The sequence below is a fragment of the Sapajus apella genome, unplaced genomic scaffold (genome assembly GCF_009761245.1).
Source record: "Sapajus apella isolate SASKATOON/1434 unplaced genomic scaffold, GSC_monkey_1.0 scaffold71, whole genome shotgun sequence".
Lineage (NCBI taxonomy): Eukaryota > Metazoa > Chordata > Mammalia > Primates > Cebidae > Sapajus > Sapajus apella.
In genome coordinates, this window is record NW_022437011.1 from 113,842 (window position 1) to 131,115 (window position 17,274).

General features: G+C 38.2%; 1 long non-coding RNA gene across 1 annotated transcript; it reads left to right on the plus strand.

Annotated features, from left to right (window-relative positions):
* Positions 1-993: 993 nt before the first annotated feature.
* LOC116531428 lies at positions 994-11,766 on the plus strand. The gene is made up of 3 exons (XR_004260422.1): positions 994-1,179; positions 9,827-10,038; positions 11,406-11,766. It is a non-coding gene; the product is annotated as an uncharacterized LOC116531428 (long non-coding RNA).
* The last annotated feature ends 5,508 nt before the right edge of the window (positions 11,767-17,274 follow it).

Consider the following 17,274-nt stretch of genomic DNA (forward strand, 5'->3'; position numbering starts at 1 on the left):
TATCTCAACATGTCAGAGATTAAACTCATCATCTCCTTCTCTAACTTGGCATCTCCCTGGCTATTTCAGTGGATGGTATCACCAAATACATGGAGATGCGGGTCATAAAACATGTGCTAGGCAACTTTCATTGTACTACCCCTCAACCTCTCCCTACACAGCTTGGAATAAGTGGCCAAGTTGGGATTGAAACAAGTTCTTTCTTACCTCCATGCTTCATTGAACTCATTGTTTTCTTTCTAGCTACAACTGAGCTAAAACCTATGGCTTATTTTTGACATTGCCTTCTTCTTTACATTGCCAGATCTAGTTAATTACTACGGTCTATTTTTTCTTTTTTATTTCCTAAATCGTTTTTGGATTTTTTCACTTCTCTTCATGCTGGGAGTGCTATCCTGATACGGTTTGGCTCTGTGTCCCCACCCAAATCTCATCTTTAATTGTAGCTCCCATAATTCTCATGTGTTGTGGGAGGGACCCAGTAGGAGATAATTGAATCATGAGGGTGGTTTCCCCCGTACTGTTCTGGTGGTACTGAATAAATCTCACAAGATCTGATGGTCTTATCAGGGGTTTCCACCATTGCCACTTCTCTGTCAAAGTCATCCTTGAGCCTTCTTCACACTGTGTCCGATGTCCTTGCTTTGTCATACCATTGCATCTTCTACTGTGCCACCATATTGTCACTTTCTTGTGGTTTCTTGTTGGTTTACACTGTTAATCACACACCCGGAAAAAGGCTAATTCATCATTGAACCTTTCTACCTAGTTCAGTGCATGTGTTCAACAAATACATATTGATTAGCTGAATGAATTAAAGGAGGAATACCCTCATTCTTGGGTCAGATTATTTTTATTGACACGCTTCAAGTTTGAATTATATGATACTTTATGGTTATATATACCATAGTATAGATAATATTGTTAATACTACATAAATGCTATTAATAACTGAGATATTAATGATGGTAATACTTTGTTTTAAAAATATTTCCAGAATCATCTAAGAAACATATAATTGATGAGAACCAACTTACTCTTATTGAGAAGGTTGAAAAGAAGAGATGTGAAATACTCAATAAGTGGGATGAGATACAAGCTCTGGAAAAAGAAATTAAAACAACTTTGGTTCATACTGGAGTTTCAGGTATCACTGAAAATAGGATTAAAAGCATAGAGGTATGCAACTTATTTATTTAAATATTTACATTGTTCTTTTGCTTGAAGATCTTGATAAACACATGAAGTAATATGTTTGGTAATAGGGTAAAAAATTCATAACATTTGGCTCAAGTATACTTTTTATTTAAAAATGTTTGTAGCAAATAATTACAATAATTAAGAGATCTATCTAAAACAAGAAAAAAGGAACGTGATAAAAATTCTATAGATTTCTGTTAATAGCCAAAACCTATTTTTCTTGGGTAACATGGACATATAGAGTGGAATAATAGACATTGAAGACTCCAGAATGTGGGACTGTTGAAGGAGGGATGAGGGATGAAATGCTACCTACTGGGTATACTGTACATTATTTGGGTGGTGGTGCACTAAAGCCCACCATTGCACATATATCCATGTAATACAACTGCACTCGTACCCCTAAATCCATAAAAGCTAAAAAATTAAAGACATAATTTAAAATTGTGTAGACTCTAACTCAATGTAACCTCTAGTTATAGAGTATATAAGAAATGCATGATTTTATTCCTTGTGGTTCTATAATTAACTGTATTTCAGCACTACTTTTATTCTTTTTAGCAGAATTATACTGCTTATAGAAAGGCATTGATGGTCCACGTTTTTTTATTAAAAATTCTTTCTCTTTTAAAATAGTATGTTCAGATTTTCTTTTTTGGAGGGGGGCATGCTGTGTGCCAATCAAACTTTATTTACAGAAACAGGTGGTCGACTGGATTAGTTTGTTGACCCCTGTTTCAGAAGAAAATTATTTAAAGATAGAGGAAACTCTATGGTTTACTGTTACAGGAATGAAATATTACTGGATGAAATAATTTTACTCACTCTAGCCTTATTTTAAAAAGGTAAGGTTTTACTTTTTTTACTTTTTTGATTTTGTATTTTTGTCTAAGTTTCAGGGTACAGGTACCGGATGTGCAGGTTTGTTATACAGGTAAATGTGTGCCATGGTGATTTGCTGCACCTATCAATCCATCACCTAGTATTAAGTCCAGCATGCATTAGCTATTTTTCCTGATGCTTTCCTTCCCTTTGCCTCCCTGACAGGCCCCAGTGTGGGTTGTTCCCCTCCCTGTGTCCATGTGTTCTCATTGTCCAGCTCCCACTTATAAGTGGGAACATGTGATGTTTGGTTTTCTGTTCCTGCATCAGTTAGCTGAGGATCATGGCTTCCAGTTCCATCCATGACCCCGAAAAGGACATGCTCTCATTCCTTTTTATGGCTGCATAGTATTCCATGGTGTATATGTACCACATTTTTTAAGTCCAGTTTATCACTGATGGGCATTTGGGTTCATTCCATATCTTTGTTATTGGGAATAGTGCTGCAATTAATATATATGTATACATGTATATTTATAATAGAATGATTTATATTCTTTTCAGTATATGCCCAGCAATGGGGCTACTGGGTCAAATGGTATTTTGAGTTCTAAATCTTTGAGGAATTGCCACACTTTTCCACAATGGTTGAACTAACTTACATTCCCACCAACAGTGTAAAAGCATTCCTATTTCTCTACAACTTTGCCAGCATCTGTTGTTTCTTGACTTTTCAATAGTTGCCATTCTGACTGGTGTGAAATGGTATGTCATTGTGGTTTTGATTTGCATTTCTCTGATGATCTGTGATGCTGAGCTTTTTTAATTATGGTTTTTGGGCACATGTCTTCTTTTGAGAAGTGTCTGTTCATGCCCTTTGCCCATTTTTTAATGGGGCTGTTTGTGTTTTTTTGTAAATTTCTTTAAGTCCTTTATAGATTCTGAATATTAGACATTAGTCAGATAGACAGATTGCAAAAATTTTCTCCCATTCTGTGGGTTGTCTGTTAGCTGTGATGATAGTCTCTTTTGCTATGCAGAAGCTGTTTAGTTTAATTAGATCCCATTGCTTTTGTTGCAATTGCTTTTGATGTTTTCATTATGAAATCTTTGCCATGCTTGTATCCTGAATGTTATTGCCTAGATTTTCTTCTAGGGTCTTATAGTTTTGTGTTTTACATTTAGGTATTTAACCTATCTTGAGTTAATTTTTGTATAAGGTGTAAGGGAGGGGTCCAGTTTCAATTTTCTGCATATGGATAGCTAGTTCTCCCAGCACCATTTATTAAATAGGGAATCCTTTCCCCATTACTTGTTTTTGTCAGATTTGCCAAATACCAGGTGGTTATAGGTGTACAGTCTTATTTCTGAGTTCTCTATTCTGTTCCATTTGTCTATGTGTCTGTTTTTGTACCAGTACCATGCTGTTTAGGTTACTGTAGGCTTGTATTGTTTTGGTTACTATAGTTTGAAGTCAGGCAGCATGATGCCTCCAGCTTTCTTCTTTTTGATTAGGATTGTGTTGACTATAAGGGATCATTTGTTCCCATATAAAATTTAAAATACTTTTTTTTTCTAATTATGTGAAGAATGTTAATGGTAGTTTATTGGGAATAGCATTGAACATATAAACTACTTTGGGAAACATTGCCATTTTCATGATATTGATTCTTTCTATGCATGTGCATGGAATGTTTTTCCATTTGTTTATGTCCTCTCTGATTTCCTTGAGTAGTGGTTTCTAGTCCCCCTTGAAGAAGTCCTTCACTTCTCTTGTTGGCTGTATTCCGAGGTATTTTGTTCTCTTTGTGGCAATTGTGAATGGGAGTTCATTCATGATTTGGCTCCCTGTTGTGTGTCGTTGGTGTACAGGACTGCCTGGAATTTTTGCACATTGATTTTGTATCCTGAGACTTTGCTGAAGTTGCTTATCAGCTTAAGAAGCTTTGGGGCTGAGATGATGGGGTTTTCTAGATATAGGTTCATGTAATCTGCAAACAGACGATTTGACTTTCTCTCTTCCTATTTCAATACCCTTTCTTTCTTTCTCTTGCCTAATTGCCTTGACCAGAACATCCAATGGTATGTTAAATAGGAGTGGTGAGAGAGGGTATCCTTGTCTTGTGCATGCTGGTTTTGGTATCAGGATGATGCGGGCTTCATTAAATGAGTTAAGGAGTCCCTCCTTTTTGTTTGGAATGGTTTTAGAAGAAATGGTGCCAGTTCCTCTTTGTACCTCTGGTAAAATTCAGCTGTAAATCCATTTGGTCCTGGGATTTTTTTTTAATTGGTGGACTATTTATTACTGCTTTAATTTCAGAACTCATTATTGGTCTATTCAGGGATTCAAATTCTTCCTGGTTCAGTCTTGGGAGGGTGCGTGTGTCCAGAAATTTATCCATTTGTTCTAGATTTTCTAGTTTATTTGCATAGAGGTGTTTTAGCATTCTCTGATGGTTGTTTGTATTTCTGTAGGGTCAGTGGTGATATTCCATTTATCATTTTTTATTTTGTCTATTTGATTCTTTTCTCTTTTCTTCTTCATTAATCTAGCTAGCAGTCTATTTATTTTATTAATTTTTTCAAAAAACCAGCTCCTGGATTCATTGATTTTTTGAGGGATTTTTTGTGTCTCTATTTCCTTCCCTTCTGCCCTGATCTTGGTTATTTCTTGTCTTCTGCTTGGTTTGGGGTTTGTTTGAATTTGGTTTTTTAGTTGTGATGTTATGATGTTGATTTGAGATCTTTCTGACTTTCCAATGTGGGCATTTAGTGCTATACATTCCACTCTTAACACTGCTTTAGCTGCATCCCAGAGATATTTGTCTCTTTGATGTCTCTTTGTTCTTATTAGTTTCAAATAATTTCTTGATTTTTGCCTTAATTTTATTATTTACTGAAGAGTCATTCAGGAACAGGTTGTTCAATTTCCATGTAGTTGTGTGGTTTTGAGTGAGTTTCTTAATCTTGAGTTCTAATTTGATTGCATGTGGTCTAGGAGACTATTTGTTATGATTTCAGTTCTGTTACATTTACTGAGGAGTGTTTTACTTTCAATTATGTGATTAATTTTAGAGTAAGTGCCATGTGACATTGAGTAGAATGCATATTCTGTTGTTTGAGGATGGAGAGTTCTGTAGATATCTATCAGGTCCACTTGATCCAGAGCTGATTTCAAGTCCTGAATATCTTTGTTAATTTTCTGTCTCAATGATCTGTTTTATATTGACAGCAGGGTGTTAAAGTCTCCCATTATTATTAGAGACTTTGTAGGTCTCTAAGAACTTGTTTTATAAATCTGGGTGCTCCTATATTGAGTGCAAGTATCTTTAGGATAGTTAGCTCTTCTTGTTGAATTGAACCCTTGACCATTATGTAATGCCCTTCTTTTTATTTTTTGATCTTTGTTGGTTTAAAATCTTTTTTTCAGAAAGTAAGATTGCAACCCCTGATTTTTTCTGCTTTCCATTTGCTTGGTAAATTATTCTCCACCCCTTTATTTTGAGTCTATGTGTGTCTTTGTACATAAGATGGGTCTCTTGCGTACAGCACACTGATGAGTCTTGACTTTTCATCCAGCTTGCCATTCTGTATCTTTTGATTGGGGCATTTAGCCCATTTACATTTAAGGTTAATATTATTATGTGCTAATTTAATCCTGTCATCATGATGCTAGCTGGTTATTTTGCATACTTGCTAATGTAGTTGCTTCAGGGTGTTATTGGTCTGTGTACTTTAGTGTGTTTTTGTAGTGGCTGGTAATGGATTTCTTTTCCATATTTAATGCTTCCTTCAGGAGCTCTTGTAAGGCAGGCCTGGTGGTGACAAATTCCCTCATCATTTTCTTTTCTAAAAAGGATTTTATTTCTCCTCTGCTTATGAAGCTTAGTTTGGTTGGATATGAAAATCTGGGTTGCAGATTCCTTTCCTTAAGAATGTTAAGTGTTGACCCCCCCAATCTCTCTGGCTTGTAAGGTTTCCACTGAGAGGTATGCTGTTAGTCTGATGGGTTTCCCTTTGTAGGTTACCTGGCTTTTCTTTCTGGCTGCCCTTAACATTTTTTTCCTTCATTTTGACCTTTGGGAATCTGATGATTATGTGTATTGGGATCTTCTCATGGAGTATTTTACTGGGGTTCTCTGGATTTCCTGTATCTGAATGTCGGTCTGCCTTGCTAGGTTGGGGAATTCTCCTGGATTAAATACTGAAGTGTGTTTTCAAACTTGCTTCCATTCTCCTTGTCTCTTTCAAGTATGCCACTTAGCAGTAGGTTCAGCATTTTTTAAAAAAAGTTATTTAACTTTTGGTGCATACTATATCTGGCATTTCTCCCCATGTTATCCCTCCCCACCCCCTGCTATCTCTCCCCTACCCCCAACAACTGCCCCAGTGTGTGATGCTCCTTTCTCTGAGTCCACATGTTCTCATTGTTCAACACCCACCTGTGAGTGAGAACATGTGGTGTTTGGCTTTCTGTCTGAGAATGATGGTTTCCACATTCATCCAAGTCCCTACAAAGGACATGAACTCATCATTTTTTATGACTGCGTCATATTCCATGGTGTATATGTACCATATTTTCTTTGTCCAGTCTATCAATGATGGGCATTTGGGTTGGTTCCAGGTCTTTGCTGTTGTACACAGGGTTGCAGTGAACATATGTGTGCATGTGTCTTTATAGTAGAACGGTTTATAGTTCTTTAGGTATATACCCAGTAAAGGGATTGCTGGGTCAAATGGAATTTCTATTTCTAGGTCCTTGAGAAATTGCCACACTGTCTTCCACAGTGGTTGAACTAATTAGATTCAGTATTTTTATATAATCACATAGTTCTCAGAAGTTTTGTTTATTCCTTTCATTCTTTTTTCTCTGAGATTATTTCCTCCACTGGGTCTATTTGGCTATTGATACTGGTGGTTGCATTACGAAGATCTTGAGTTGTGTTTTTCAACTTCATCAGGTCATTTATGTTCCTGTCTAAACTAGTTATTCTGGCTAACAGCTCCTGTAATGTTTTATCATCATTCTTTGTTTCTTTGCATTGGATTAGAACATACCCCTTTAGCTCAGTGAATTTTGTTATTACCCACCTTCTAAAGTCTACATCTGCCAGTTCTTCCATCTCAGCCTCAGCCCAGGTCTTCACCCTTGTTGAGAGGTGTTGAGATCATTTTGAGGAGAAGAGGAACTCAGGCTTTTTGAGTTTTAAGCATTTTTGCATTGATTCTTTCTCATCTTCATGCACTTATCTATCTTTGATTTTTGAGGCTGATGACCTTTGGATGGGGTTTTGTTGAGGTCTTATTTGTTGATGTTGTTGTTGCTGTTGCTTTCTGTTTGTTTGCTTTTTTAGCAGGCCTCTCTTCCATAGGGCTGCTGCAGTTTGCTGAGGGTCCACTTCAGACCCTATTCACCTGGGTCCCTCCAGCACCTGGAGGTGTCACCAGTGGAGTCTGCAAAACAGCAAAGATTGCTACCTGCTCCTTCCTTTGGGAGCTTTGTCCCATAGGGGTACCAGCCTAATTACAACAGGAATGCATTTGTATAAGGTGTCTAGCGATCCCTGTTGGGAAGTATCAGCCAGTTAGGAGGCACGTGATTAGGGATCTGCTTAAGAGAGCACTCTGTCTGGCCCTTAGTGGAGGAGGTGCACTGTGCTGGGGGGAATCCCCCTTGTCCAGACTGGTCTCTTCAGAGCCAGCAGACAGGAAAGACTAAGTCTGCTGAACCAGAGACCACAGCAACCCCTCGCCCCAGGGACTCCATCCCAGGGAGATCAGAGTTCTGTTCATAAACCCCTGGCTGGAGTTGCTGAAATTTCCATAGGGAGGCACCACTTGGTGAGGAGGAATAGATACAGATCCCAACTAAAGAAGCAGTCTGGCCACAGTCTGCCAAAGCCGCTGTGCTGTGCTGTGCGGAATTCCTCCCTGTCCCAACTGTCCAGTCTGTCTGACACCAGCCGGGGAAAACAGCAGACTGGAGATGGAGTGATGGCTACCTCCCTTCCCCGCAGGAACTTTGTTGTCTTAGGCAGCAGACAGCCACAGTGATAGTGGCTGCCCCTCCCTGTAGGGAACTTGGCAACCTGAGTGGTTCTGTTCTTGGAACCCAAGCCCCTGGTGGTGTGGACTCATGAGATCTGATCTGCAGGTTGTACATATCTGTGGACAAAGCATGGTTTCCTGGGCAGGATAGCACCATCACTCACCACCTCCTTTGGCTGGGAGTGGAAGTTCCCCTACCCCCTGCAGCTCCCAGGTGGGCCATCTCTTCACCCTGCTTTTTTTTGCTCTCTGTGGGTCATGCCAAACACCTAGTCAGTCCCAATGAGAGAACCTGGATACCTCAGCTGTGTAGGAGTCACTTACCATTTTCATTCTTCTCAGTGGGAACTGCTGACAGCAGCTGCTTCTAGTCAGCCATCTTGGCCCATTCCTGAAGGTTTTCTTCTGTGTTTTTTGTTTAGGATTTGTTCTCTTTTATTTCTTAAAAAAATAAATAAATGCCCTCAGAACAACCATCAATTTATAACTGTATTTTTAAACAGTAATAAGCTCTAACTTTAAATATTAAAGCATGATATAATGTCAAAATCATGTAAACTTTTCTTTTATAGTTAAAACCTCGCTGGATAAATCTAAGGAATAGAAAGCTCCCTATGAAGATTCCATATTACTAATTTATATTACTTTACTTCTTATTTATATTTGGCTTCTTAATATCAAATACTGGAAAATACAACAGAATTGCCATTGTTATTCTGTTATGTAATTGGTATCTGGTTCTAGACCTGAAATAGGCAATTTCCAGCCAGGAAAAAAAAGAGAGAGAGATAGCTAAATGTATTGAGGATTCACAATGCATCAGACACTTTTATGAACATTAAAAAAATATAATTTCATTTAATTTTCAGCAACCCTAACAGATAGATGGTAGTATTAGTTCTGTTTTTGAAGTATGGAAATGGGGTGCCAATATGTTAAGTAACTTGATTGAGGTCACAGTTAACAAGCAGTAGACTTAGTATTGAAACTCAGCCTTGGTTCTTAATAATACCCCATTAAGCCAAACTGTTACAATTGCTAATCCTTTTCAACACATCTAATATCTGAAAGAGCAAGTCTTTATACCCTCTGCTCATCATTATTTTGTTCAGAATTATCTTGAATATTCTCATTAACGCTATTGACTAATTTTTGAAGTTTTGATAATAATACTTTTGGTATTTTGATTGTGCTTACAATGAATTCATAAATGCATTTGGGAGGAAGTGACAGCTTTACAATATTAATACTCCTATCTGGGATTATTTTGTGCTTATTTAATTTATTTTTATACCTTGGTGCAAAATAATTATGTTTATTCTTAAGAGTTTCTGGAATGTATTACTATTATAACTAGTAATTTAAAAAATTCCCATTACAGCTTACACTCAGTTATTGCTGATATATGTGTGATTTATTGATATTTGTATTTTTATATTCTTCCAGCCACCTTAACAAGTTCTATCATTAGTTTCGAAAAGTAAAGAACTCTTCTGGAATTTCCTCTTCTAAAATTTTCTGATATTTTGAAACATTAATTCCACCTCTTCTGGTTTTTTATCCAGAGGACCAGGATGTTTCCCTCTCATTAACTGTCCTTCATTTTATGCTTTGTTTCTTCATCTGTTTTTAAGTAGTGTGCTATTGAGTATTCTTGAAATTATAACATTATTCACATAATCTTGTTAAATAGAGAAAAATAGTTAACAAATATTTTTAACCAAGTATATTGCTTTTCAAACCACTTCTCCTCCAGCAAGAAGTTATAAAATTTGAAACAGAAAATACGATTTTGAAGAAGAAAATAAAAGTAAGTTTTTTTGTGAATCAATGTTTATCAATAAAAATATTTCCTCTAGTGCCTGCTTGTCCTATGTAATAAGCATGACCCAATGATGATAATTCTTTGTAGGTTATTGAAAGCAATATGAAGCAGACCATGGGAAGAATCAGTGAAGAGGGGCAGGAGTAAGTATTGACATCATGATAAAAGAACTAGAGTAGTATCATGCTGTTCTCAAGATCAGTTATTCAAAACTAAATTAGACTAGACAGGCCTTTGAAGGGTTCACACTCATGAATGCTTACATTAAATACACATGTTGCATCCTTTTTCCATGCTTTGGAATGGTCACTCTAAGATTTAGACCTCAATCTGTACCCTTTAATAATATAGAAATAAATTAGTAAGTTGGAGGTAAAGGTGAATTCTCATGGCCAGGAATCAGGAAAGTAGGAAGGCATGGCTTTATTTTCTCCAATTATATGGCTTTTAGTGATGATACATTTTGAAAACCCCTATACATATATTACTCTGAAATTTTTAGTTTAAAAAGTAAGCGGCTGATTTATATCATTTGTTTATAACTAAACTTATAATATTGGTATAAACTTATTTATATTACAAGCTTATACTTCACACAGTTACTTTTCTCTGAATTGGTACTATAGTTTGAATCTCAGAATTTGGTATTAAGAGCAATGGAAAACCATATGTTGATTTAAAGAGGGAAAGGCTTTTTTTTTTTTTTTTTAATCAGCAGGAAAAGGACTTTTAGGTGTAGGTGGCTTGGGCTCAATGACATCATTAAGGAACTAGGGCTCCTCACCTGTCTTCTCTGCGTTCCTTTGAGTATGGCTGCTGCCTCCTTAGAGTCTCAATACGGCTGTCTTCAGACATTAACCAGTCTGCATTCCATGGGTTAAGAAAGGGAAAGGTGAAGGACAGAAGGCAAAGAGCTTCTCAATTTGAGGCTTTCCAGTTTATTCAGGAAGGACAATTCTCTCCAGGTGCTCCCACCACATCTCATTGGCCAGCACCATGGGTCAAGTCCACTCTCAGCTGTAAGAGAGGCCAGAACATGGAGCACCCCACTCTCCAGCTTATGGGGCAGAAAAAGCCATGGGAGAAAGAGATTGGATAGAGTGCTGAGTGAGTCGTATAGGTCGATGGAGGTTTTGCGGTTTCTTGTATCATGTAGGATGTTCTTAAAAAGAGGGAATAGAGTTACAAATACAAAGCTGGGGAAGCACCTCACACAGCCTTGGCAATGAGAGTGAATGGAACTAAAGTCTATCATTATGCTCATGGTACACATACCTTCGCTGCCATACCATATGCTACAGGAGAATACATCTATTTATTTAGAGGATCTGTTACATTCAAGGCCAAAACTTCATACAAATATGTTTTTAAAAAGTAAATGATTACGAAGTCTCATCTTTTCTGTTTTTGGGTAAATGTGTCTAAAATAGATGTTTATTTTGAAATTTTCTTTCATGCTTAATGTATTTTTTTTTCTAACCTATGGTATTCATTTCTTTTGTATTTTAAGGGGCCTTTGGAAATTTATCAAGGAATTTGTAAAATTCGAAGAAATAGAAGATAACTCTCAAGCGACTGAATAAATGGCCAATGAAAATTCTTAACTTCCATGTATTTAGCATGGTTGTTTGCAGATGTATATACATTCATAAAGATACATTTCATCCACTTTAATCTCTAGTAAAATTAATGTTGTATATGTATCCTACTCAGAATACTGAAACAAACACATGTATACATATGATTAGTTTCTACTGTTGCATATATGTTTATGGCAATACTAGTTCTTAACATGTTTTACTTTCATTTAATAATGTTCCACTGTGGAAAATATTTTTGATTATTTGCTAATAAAGAATTCAGCATGGCTTGAACACAGCTTAAATGTATTTGTCAACACAAGTTTATTGATATGCATTTAATAAAATTTGATAGTTATTTAATTAATTTTAATTTAATTTAATAGTCTTTACTGATTGGAAATAATACAGTGCCCCACAAACATTACACTAGCATTGCACTTGGTATTGCATATATCTCGGCTGATTGTGATCCTGATGACGACATTGTGACTTGGGAATTTTATTTATCCCCACTTTGCCTATGATCTAATCTAAACATTGCCCATATAGGGCGATTTTTTTTTTCTTTTTTTTTTTTTGAGACAATCTCACTCTATCTCCCAGGTTGGAGTGCAATGGCACAATCGCGGCTCATTGCAACCTCTGCCTCCGGGGTTCAAGTGATTCTCCTGCCTCAGCCTCCTGAGTAGCTGAGATTACAGGTGTGTGCCACTGCACCTGGCTAATTTTTGTATTTTTAGTAGAGACAGGGTTTCACCATATTGGCCAGGCTGGTCTCGAACTCCTGACCTCAAGTGATCCTCCCACCTCAGCCTCCCAAAGTGCTGGGATTACAGGGGTGAGCCATCGTGCCTGGCCTATGGGGTGATTTTAAAGATCAAATGTAAGTGGTAAAGTACACATGTGAGGGATTGGATCCTAATTTGGAGTAGTAGAGTTTGAGGTGAGAGAGACAGAGAGAGAGAGAGAGAGAGAGAGAGAGAGAGAGAGAGAGAAAGAGAGAGAGAGATTGTCTTTCTACAGATCGGGAGGTCACTGTCAGGGAGGTGTGCTCCTCAGATTCTCGTTAAGGTCCATTAGTTCTTCCTGAAGCATGACTCACTCTGCTTTTAGACATAAAATTGTGGCAGCTACTTAAAATGTTTCCCATATACAGAAATCACCTGGACTTTATTAGCATACATTGAGTTCTCTGCGTTCCAGTTGCTTTCTATTGGTTATTCATGTCCACTGGGTACCATCTCTCATTATACAGGGGAAAGAACTGAAATATGAAGTGCTGAATTGATTTGCTTCAGCTGCTTCATAAACGATGGAGCTGTGGTGAGGGTGATGGGGCTGGAAATTACTTTTTGTTGATTGGCTATTATTCCGGCTAAAGTCACAAAAGCACAGTTTTCCAAGAGATCTGAGGAAGGTTATAGAAAAGCTTTGTTAAGATCAAAGTCTTGGGGTAGGTGCTTTGATATGTGCATTCTTGGAACTCATAAATTTTTACACTGAAAACAGATGAGTAATCCTACCATTCATTCATTTATTTAGATACATTCATTATATCAACATTCAAGTATATTTCAGTTACCAGTAGTTGGAAGCATAAAAATTAGGAAGACATGGTTCCAATCCTTGGGGAGCTTAAAGTTTGTTGTACAGACCTGTGAGAATAACAGCAAAAAAGGAAATGATAAAGCCAATGATAAATGCATGAAGAATACAGATAGGCAATCTCTTACCTACTGCTGGAAGAAGTGTGAATTGATAAGGACATTTAGGAAAGTAATTTGACAACCAGCTGTGTGGATCATTGAGTATGTGTGTGTGTTCTCAATATAGCCCAGCCCTTCTTGCACTTAATCAGGACAATGTAGCTTGTTTGGGTCAATATAGGTTCATTGTGATAATGCATTACAAGAAAGAGGGTGAGCTTATACAGACAGATCAGCTTATTTGTAAAAGGAAATAAAAAACACAGAGAGCCAGAAATTTGGATCTCTCAGTGTGAAATAAAACTACTTTTAGCCCACAGATTTAAGGGTTGAGATTTTTAAACACCTGTAATCTGACTGAATGTCTGAAAGAATAGATTACAGGTGCGGCCTTTCCACCAGAGCTCTGCAGCCTAGGGAGGGTATCTTTGACCTGAGAGTGAGAGATGAGAAATGGGAATGGAAAGCAAAGAAAGGAATCTGAGAGCTTCGCTAAGTGAGCTGTGGATGCACGGAACTGACTGTGAGCAAACGGACTGGAAGTCTACTGAGTTTTTGATGGAGTTCTACTGCCAAGGAAATCAAGGTAAGAAAAGCCCATACTGTCCTTAACCTAAAACAATCCTTGGTCCCCGACCTTCCATGAGGATGAGGAGGAAGGAAGTTGAGGAACCTGTATGTCTCCCGGGGGGGAGTGGGGTGTGTTCCCTGAGGTCCATTTCACTTTCAGATGTATTCCAGATGGGGACAGGAGAAGCCCAGCCCAGAGACTCGGACAATGGAGAGGGTGCTTTGTTCAGAGTCACATCGGCTTAACCAAAGAACACTGACTGCTTGTTGGTAGAGGACCCCAACAGTGTTTTCTGTGCAGGGCTTTAGAAATTTTACAGACCAAGAACTGCCGCGTGGTGGTGATGGGGACGGTGGTGGTGGAGACAGAGGTTATGGTGATGGTGGTGGTATGTGTTTCTGGGTGTGGTGTGTGTTTCTGTGTGTGGTGTGTGTGTCTTATGGTGCTGGTGGAGATTACAAGTAGGGAGAGCAGGAGTTGAAAGTAGAGATATCAGGTGGAGGAGAGAAGGAGTTAGTGGTACTGATTGTAAGTGGAGAGGAGCAGAAGTGAAAGGTAAAGATAGAAGCTGGAAGGCGTCCAGGCCGAGGTGGCTCACGCCTCTAATTCCAACACTTTGGGAGGCCAAGGGGGGCAGATCACTTGAGGTAAGGAGTTCGAGACCAGCCTGGCCAATATGGTGAAACCCTGTCTCTACTAAAAATACAAAAATTAGCAGGGCATGGTGGCAGGTGCCTGTAATCACAGCTACTCAGGAGGCTGGGGCAGGAGAATTGCTTGAACCCAAGAGGCAGAGGTTGCAGTGAGCCAAGATTGTACCATTACACTTCAGCCTGGGTGACAGAGTGAAACTGTCTCAAAAAAAAAAAAAAAAAAAAAAGAAGCTGGAAGGCAGAAGTTGGATGAGATAGAGACAGTAGTTGGGGGAGTAGGAGTTGAAAGTGGAGAAGGAGTGGAAGGCAGAGAGAGAGCAGGACTCACTGCTGGCTTGGATCTGAAGCGTGAGAGCATAAAATCAAGGGTGCCTTGGGGCTTTGTGTCTGAGCACTGAATTGGAGCTGACTTTGGGAGGTGCTGATTTTAGGAGATGGTGGAGAGCATGAATGGGAGGGAATCATGAGCATTTAGTTAATTTGTAAAGACCCTTAATGGTGCTTTAAAATTAAGTTGTATTTCACCATTTTAATTCAATATCTTATTACCAATACTGATTGTCTTAAAATACTGTCTTAAAATAGGAAGGCACACCCAATTAATTCAATTCACACTTTAAATGTACTCTACCAGGGAAATAATCCATAATTCACTTAAAAATAACATACTAGTAATGTTAATACTAGCAGTTTAGTGTTGATCTCTTTGAAGTTCATACTTTAAAATAATGTTCTGTTTTATGTATGCCATGAGACTCAGCATCTAATGCCATTTATATTCTCATAAAAGGATCAGTTTATTAAAACTACAGATGAACTTCTCTCAAACTATTAAAAGCATTTCAGTGTCATAGAAATGGAAATACTATGTTCAATTTATTTAAATTTTTCTTCAAAACTGAGCATCTTAAAATGTGTTAGCTATTTTTTTCTTTCTGCATTGAATTTTCAGGCATATAGCAGATACTGTATTAAATAACTGTTTTTAATTGACTGCCTATACGTGTCATGCCCATTTGTTTTATGGGTTTTTCATTTTAATTCTATGCAGCTTGGGACATTTACATTGCATAGAATTTAGCAAATACGAATAATTAAATTTGATGTGGAATAAGAGCAATTTAGACAATTGGATTGAAGTTTCTTAAGCAATCATGAATCTGCTTACCTGTGAGTAATATATCAGATGTACAGTATTAGTTGCTATGTTATTTCTTTAATCAAAACAGCAAGAAAGAAGAAATTTGTTCTGTTTGTGATTTTAAAAGAAAGCTACTTTTTTTTTTTTTCCTAAGGTTCATGCTTCATGCCTGCTCAGTGGTGCTATGATGTATTTACGGATATGAGGATTTTCACTCTAATAGATCATGCTAGTTGCCCAGCTTAGCTGGCTGGAGTATAACCAATGATGTATGTCTGTGATTCTGGCCAGCCAGCTGCTGAGTGGGTGTCAGCATTCATCAGGAGGAACAGGAGAGTAATATGTTCCTAGGTCTCAGAACTAGTGAACCTGTTGAAAGCATCTGACTGACCCTTATCTCAGAAGAATCATGTCTTCATTTTACAGAAGAGAACATTTTGGCATATCCATGGGTGGCTGAAGGCCCAGGAATCAGAGGTAGCCCAACAAGGTGGACCCAGGTCCTTACTACTACTGGACACAAATCACATGTTCCCCGTGAGGGTCATGGGTGAAGGGGGTCATGGACAAAAGATGTCAGCGGAGGCCAGTGATGCAAACGAGAGGTCTTTTCACTTGTGCTTCACTGTAGGGACACCTCCATGGCCCCACCTGAACTGTGCGGCCTCGCTCTCCCACACTGACCTTGATTCTTACTTTGTGGAAGGCAAGTACTGAGGCCAGCTGAGAGGAGTTTTCTTTCTTATGTGCCTTCTCTTCCTCTCTCAATAATCCGTCCCCATATTCACATGGGCCTCCTGCCTTCCACTTTCCACATAACATGATCATAATCAAGCAGTGCCATGCTCACTGCTCTAAAGACACTGACAAGGCGTTGTTATCATTCCAATTCCACACAAGGAAACCGAGGCCCAGGGAGGTGAAGAGCTTGCCTCAGGTTGTGGAACTTAGAGAGGCTGAGCCAGGCGCTCTGGTTACGCTCAGCTGCTCTTAAGGACATCCTGTGTGGCCTCTGGAGCCCCAGGCCTCCTACCAAGGCAAATCTCTTCCCTCCATTGTTTACATTGAGGTTCACTCTTGAGGTTGTATATTCTGTGAATTTGAACAAATGTGTAATGTCATGCATCCAACGTATTCGTATCAAACGAGTGTTTCATTGCCCTAGAAATCCTCTGTGCTACACCTACTCACCCCTTCCTTTCTGGTAACCCCCAATAACTACTGTTCTTTTTACTGTTTCACCTCTTTGAGAATGTCCTAATTGGAATTATACAGCATGTGGCCTTTTCAGATTGTTGTTTTTTTTTCGCTTAATAATATGCACTTACTTTTCCTCCATGTCTTTTTATAGCATAATAGCTCATTTCTTTTTATCGCTGAATACTATTTCATTGTGGCGATTCATTCTGGTTTGCCACAGTTAATTTTTCCATCCATCCACATACTGAAGGACATCTTGGTTGCTTCCAAGATTTGACAATAATGAATAAAGTTGATGTAAACATTTTATGCAGGTTTTTGTGAGAACACAGGCTTTTAATTCCTTTGGGTAAATGCCAAGAACTATGATTGCCGGATCATATGGTAGGAGTGTGTTTGTAAGAAAATGCCAGTCTTCCAAAGTGGCTGTGCCATTTCTCATTACTATTCGCAGTGAGTGAGTGTTCCTGTTGCCTCATTTCCTTAACAGCATTTGATGCTGTCTGTATTTTTGTTTGTTTCTTT